Raw genomic sequence first — 7,112 nt, 5'->3', positions numbered from 1 at the left:
CACATACTTGGGTAGGGCAAAAGAAAAAAGAAAAAACAGAGACAAATGAATAGGGACAGGACCTGCACCTCTGGGAGGGAGCTGTGAAGGAGGAAAAGTTTCCACACACCAGGAAGCCCTTTTACTGGAGGAGAGGTTGGGTGGACAGGGGGTGAAGCTCAGAGCCATGGAGGAGAGCGCAGCAACAGGGGTGCAGAGGGCAAAGCACAGAGATCCCCACACAGAGGATTGGAGCCAACCAGCACTCACCAGCCTGAGAGGCTTGTCTGTTCACCTGGCGGGGCGGGCGGGGGCTGGGAGCTGAGGCTCAGGCAAAGGAGGTCAGACCACAGGGAGAAGACTGGGGTTGGCTGCGTGAAGACAGCCTGAAGGGGGCGAGTGCGCCACAGCTAGTATTCTCCTGGATAGGTCATACCTTGGGTCAGAAATCAAGCCTTGGTACATTTAAGAAAATTGAAATCATATCAGGTATCTTTTCCAACCACAATGCTATAAGAATAGATGTCAATTACAGGAAAAAAATCTGTAAAAAATACAAACACATGGAGGCTAAACAACACACTATTAAATAACTAAGAGATCAATACAGAAATCAAAGAGGAAATCAAAAAATATCTTGAAACAAATGACAATGAAAACACTACAACCCAAAATCTATGGGATGCAGCAAAAGCAGTTCTAAGAGGGAAGTTTATAGCAATACAATCCTACCTCAAGAAACATCTCAAATAAACAACCTAACTTTACACCTAAAACAATTAGAGAAAGAAGAACAAAAAAACCCCAAAGTTAGCAGAAGGAAAGAAATCATAAAGATCAGATCAGATATAAATGAAAAAGAAATGAAGAAAACAATAGCAAAGATCAATAAAATTAAAATCTGGTTCTTTGAGAAGATAAACAACATTGATAAACGAATAGCAAGACTCATCAAGAAAAAAAGGGAGAAGACTCAAATCAATAGAATTAGAAATGAAAAAGGAGAGAAGTAACAACTGACACTGCAGATATACAAAGGATCATGAGAGATTACTACAAGCAGCTATATGCCGATAAAATGGACAACCACAAAGAAATGGACAAATTCTTAGAAAAGCACAACCTTCCAAGACTGAACCAGGAAGAAATAGAAAATATAAACAGACCAATCACAAGCTGAAATTGAGACTGTGATTAAAAATCTTCCAACAAACAAAAGCCCAGGACCAGATGGCTTCACAGGCAAATTCTATCAAACATTAAGAGAAGAACTAACACCTATCCTTCTCAAACTCTTCCAAAATATAGCAGAGGGAGGAACACTCCCAAATTCATTCTACAAGGCCACCATCACCCTGATACCACAACCAGACAAAGATGTCACAAAGAAAGAAAACTACAGGCCAATATCACTGATGAACATAGATGCAAAAATCCTCAACAAAATACTAGCAAACAGAATCCAACAGCACATTAAAAGCATCATACACCATGATCAAGTGGGAATTATCCCAGGGATGCAAGGATTCTTCAATATATGCAAATCAATCAATGTGATAAACCATATTAACAAACTGAAGGAGAAAAACCATATGATCCTCTCAATAGATGCAGAAAAATCTTTCGAAAAATTCAACACCGATTTATGATAAAAACCCTCCAGAAAGTAGGCATAGAGGGAACTTTCCTCAACAAAATAAAGGCCATATATGACAAACCCACAGCCAACATCATCCTCAATGGTGAAAAACTGAACCATTTCCACTAAGATCAGGAACAAGACAAGGTTGCTCACTCTCGCGACTATTATTCAACATAGTTTTGGAAGTTTTAGCCACAACAATCAGAGAAGGAAAGAAATAAAAGAATCCAAATCAGAAAAGAAGAAGTAAAGCTGTCACTGTTTGCATGCAGATGACATGATACTATACATACAGAATCCTAAAGATGCTACCAGAAAACTACTAGAGCTAATCAATGAATTTGGTAAAGTAGCTGGATACAAAATTAGTGCACAGAAATCTCTTGCATTCCTACATACTAATGATGAAAAATCTGAAAGAGAAATTAAGGAAACACTCCCATTTACCATTGCAACAAAAAGAATAAAATGCCTAGGAAACAAACCTACCTAAAGAAACAAAAGACCTGTATGCAGAAAACTGTAAGACACTGATGAAAGAAATTAAAGATGATACAAACAGATGGAGAGATATACTATGTTCTTGGATTGGAAGAATCAATATCGTGAAATATTACCAAAGCAATCTACAGATTCAATGTAATCCCTATCAAACTATCACTGGCATTTTTCACAGAACTAGAACAAAAAATTTCACAATGTGTATGGAAACACAAAAGACCCCGAATAGCCAAAGCAATCTTGAGAACGAAAAACAGAGCTGGAGGAATCAGGGTCCCTGACTTTAGACTATACTACAAAGCTACAGTAATCAAGACAGTATGGTACTGGAACAAAAACAGAAATATGGATCAATGGAACAATATAGAAAGCCCAGAGATAAACCCACGCACATATGGTCAACTTATATTTGATAAAGGAGGCAGGAATATACAATGGAGAAAAGACAGCCTCTTCAATAAGTGGTGCTGGGAAAACTGGACAGCTACATGTAAAAGAATGAAATTAGAACACTCCCTAACACCATACACAAAAATAAACTAAAAACGGATTAAAGACTTAAATGTAAGGCCAGACACTATAAAACTCTTAGAGGAAAACATAGGCAGAACACTCTATGACATACATCACAGCAAGATCCTTTTTGGCCCACCTCCTAGAGAAATGGAAATAAAAACAAAAATAAACAAATGGGACCTAATGAAACTTAAAAGCTTTTGCACAGCAAAGGAAACCATAAATAAGATGAAAAGACAACCCTCAGAATGGGAGAAAATATCTTCAAATGAAGCAACTGATAAAGGATTAATCTCTAAAATATACAGGCAGCACAGGCAGCTCAATATCAAAAAAACAAACAACCCAGTCCAAAAACGGGCAGAAGACCTAAATAGACATTTCTCCAAAGAAGACATACAAATTGCCAACAAACACATGAAAGGATGCTCAACATCACTAATCATTAGAGAAATGCAAATCAAAACTACAATGAGGTATCATCTCACACCAGTCAGAATGGCCATCATCAAAAAATCTACAAACAATAAATGCTGGAGAGGGTGTGGAGAAAAGGGCAACCTCTTGCAGTGTCGGTGGGAATGTAAATTGATACACTCACTATGAAGAACAGTATGGAGGTTCCTTAAAAAACTAAAAATAGAACTACCATATGACCCAGCAATCCCAGTATTGGTATATATCCTGAGATAACCATATTTCAAAAAGAGTCATGGGGGCTTCCTGGTGGCGCAGTGGTTGAGAATCTGCCTGCCGGTGCAGGGGACACGGGTTCGAGCCCTGGTCTGGGAAGATCCCACATGCCGCGGAGCAACTGGGCCTGTGGGCCACAACTACTCAGCCTGCGCGTCTGGAGCCTGTGCTCCGCAACAAGAGAGGCTGCGATAGCGAGAGGCCCACGCACCACGATGAAGAGTGGCCCCTGCTTGCCGCAACTAGAGAAAGCCCTCACACAGAAACAAAGACCCAACGCAGCCAAAAATAAATAAATAAATAAATAAATAAATAAATAAATAAAGAGTCATGTACCACAATGTTCATTGCAGCTCTATTTACAATAGCCAGGATATGGAACAACCTAAGAGTCCATCGACAGATGAATGGATAAAGAAGATGTGGCACATATATACAATGGGATATTACTCAGCCATAAAAAGAAAGAAAATTGAGTTATTTGTAGTGAGGTGGTTGGACCTAGAGGCTGTCATACAGAGTGAAGTAAGTCAGAAAGAGAAAAACAAATACTGTATGCTAACACATATATATGGAATCTAAGAAAAAAAAAATGGTTCTGAAGAACCTAGGGGCAGGACAGGAATAAAGATGCAGATGTAGAGAATGGACTTGAGGACATGGCGAGTGGGAAGAGTAAGTTGGGACGAAGTGAGAGAGTGGCATGGACATATATACACTACCAAATGTAAAATAGATAGCTAGTGGGAAGCAGCCGCATAGCACAGGGAGATCAGCTCAGTGCTTTGTGACCACCTAGAGGGGTAGGATAGGGAGGGTGGGAGGGAGATGCAAGAGGGAGGAGATATGGGGATACATGTATATGTATAGCTGATTCACTTTGTTATAAAGCAGAAACTAACATACAATTGTAAAACAATTATATTCCAATAAAGATGTTAAAAAAAAAAAAACTGAGAGTGGATGCCAGAGAGACCTGACTCAAAGAGAGCTAAGGTAATGGTTAATATAATTATTTTCAAACTTGAGCATGCACCAAAATCATCTGGAGAGTTTCTAAAACAGAACTTGCTGGACCTCACCCTCCAGATTTCTGATTCAGTAGGTCTGAGGTGGAACTTGATAAACTGCATTGTAAATAAGCTCTCTTTTGATACTCATGCTGGTAGTTTGAAATCACAACTTGAGAACCACTAGGTTAATAGAACATGGCACCCCTATGGGTAATATGAATGGACAGCCAATAAAGATATTGTTAAATTTTGTAAATCAAAAGAAATCATGAATGGATAATCAGGGCTAACAGCCTGATTACCCATCCTTGACTTGTTTTTTAGAGTGAGGCTTATGGGGTCCAGATAATAAACAGGTTTGACTCAGAGTGCATCTACTTGATCCATGGTCATCTCCTCAACATTGGTTCCTTGGCCTATGAAGCAAGAACTATGACACTAGAGAAGGTCAAGTGGAAGCCTCTGAAATTTCTCAGTTGAGAATATAAAATTGCTTCCCAGGAATGGAAGAGAAGATTGCCAACTTAAAAAACCTGAAGGATACAGAAATGGTGCTCCACATTGAATCTCCATTAATTCACTAGTCTGGGTCCTACAAAAATTAGATGGATCCCACACAATGAAAGTGGGATAATGCAAAATCAACCAAGTAGTAGGCCCAATTGCAGCTGTTGTGCCATATGTAGCTAAAACTGAATACCATGGCCTTGGGTACTTGGTATAAGGCTACTAATCTGAGGAATATGTTGGTTTTTTTTTTTTTTACCCTATCTGGAAGGAGGGCTAGAAGCAATTTACATTCATGTGGGACAAACATCAGTATAAAGTTATAGTTGTGCCCCAGGGATGTTAACTATCCTGCTGTCTGTCTTAATACAATCCAAAGGAACCTAGAGCATCTAGACACTCTGCAGAATATCTCAGTGGGCAGAAGAGATCACATTAATTGAACAAAATAAGAAAGAACCTTGGCAAGTACATTGGAGGCCTTGGTAAGATATGTGTGCTCTAAAGATGGAAGACCTGCCAGATCAGTGAAATGTTCAGGAAACTAGTGGGGGAGCCTAAGATATCTTATCGAAGTAAAGTACAAATTATTACATCTTGTCCCTCTGACCATGAAAAAAGAAACATAAAACTTCTTTATTGAATTCTGGAGTCAGCATGTTCCCCAACTGGAAATACTACTCTGCCCGTTTACTGAGTGACCCATAAGGCTGCCAGCTTTGAGTGAGACCTGGAGCAAGCACATGCCCTGCACAGGTCCAGGCTGTGGTGTCAATAGCCTTGCCACTCGGGCCATATGACTCATACAACCCAGCAGACCCTACTGTACCTCTGGTGGGAAAAGACACTGTGTGGAATTTATGGAAAGCAGCCATAGGAGAATCACAAGTAGATCCTAGGGTCATGCCATCTATAACACAAAATTATACACCATTTGACAAACATACTACAATATATGTATCCCAATATATACGGGGCCCTAGTAGAGATGGAGATTTGACTGTGAAACATCAGGTGACTATGAGGCCAGAACAGTCCATCATTCTGTCAGACCTACCAAGACTGGTCTTTCCCAGCATCAATCCATCTTAAGATAGAAGGGGTATATCTGGAGTTGAGCATAAGAATAAGCAGAGAACGTAAGCAAGCTAGTGATGGGGAATCTTTGGATAGTGTACTGGTCATCCACTTTGTATGAAAAGAGCAGTAGGCCAAGGAAAGAATATAAACCCATGGCAGTGATGACTGACTTGGCAGGGGCATGAAGGAGAAAGATTGGGAGATTGGGTACAAGTTTGGGGAGGAGGCATGTGGACAGACAAATGGGAGAGAGTACAAACGGTAAAGATCTTTGTGTCACATGTTATCGCCACCAGAGAGCATACACCCACAGAAGAGGCACTTAACCCCCAAGTAGACAGAATGGCCTAGCCATTTGATGTCAGCCTACCTTTGCCACTGGAAAAATAAGTGCTACTACAATTGGTTTATATAAAGAAAAGCCACAGAGGATACTCATGGGCCCAATTGCACAGGCTCCCAATCACCAGGGTTGATTCAGTTACTACCACCGCCAAATGTTCCCCCTGCCAACAACAGAAACCCATGCGGAGCCCCTGTTACAGCACTATCTCTTGAAGAGATCAATTAGCCGCTTAGCAGATTTATTACAGTGGATTCCCTCCACACTGGAAGGGGCAATAATTCATCTTGACTAGTAGTGCCACATATTCCAGGCAGGGTTTGCCTTTCCTGCCCACAAGGCCTCAAACAGTATCACCAACTGAGAGCTTTCAGAGACAATACCCTGCAAGTGCCATTCTCTGGGCCAGTATGCAGTCTATTTAGGACCCCAGATGACCAACTGGGGATTTTCTTGGTATTCTTATGCACAGTTTTGATGGTAAATGGACAGATGCTACAGCCATAGCCTGAGGAGAGCATGGTGGTTAAAGAGAGCTACCTTGCCCAAGATTATGCCTATGTCTCCATAGGCAGCCCACCTCTAATGACAGTTCTCTGTGGGATTACAAGGGCCCAGCCCCCTTGCCTCAATTGTGGATATCTCTGAAGGTCCAGCCCTTCAGAGTTCCCTGTGGAATTGGTTAAGGCCTCTGTTGCAACTACGTTGCAATTTTACATTTCCATCTGCCCAATCCTGCTTCCTTTACTCCCTCACAGATGTTTCTGAGCACTTTCTGATAATCCTCCTACACACAAATCACAGGATCTGTAGGGATGGTTGGACATGAAGAGAATGG

The sequence above is a fragment of the Balaenoptera physalus genome, assembly GCF_965194825.1.
Source record: "Balaenoptera physalus genome assembly, chromosome: 10".
Classification (NCBI taxonomy): Eukaryota; Metazoa; Chordata; class Mammalia; order Artiodactyla; family Balaenopteridae; genus Balaenoptera; species Balaenoptera physalus.
This window is presented reverse-complemented; position numbering follows the sequence as displayed.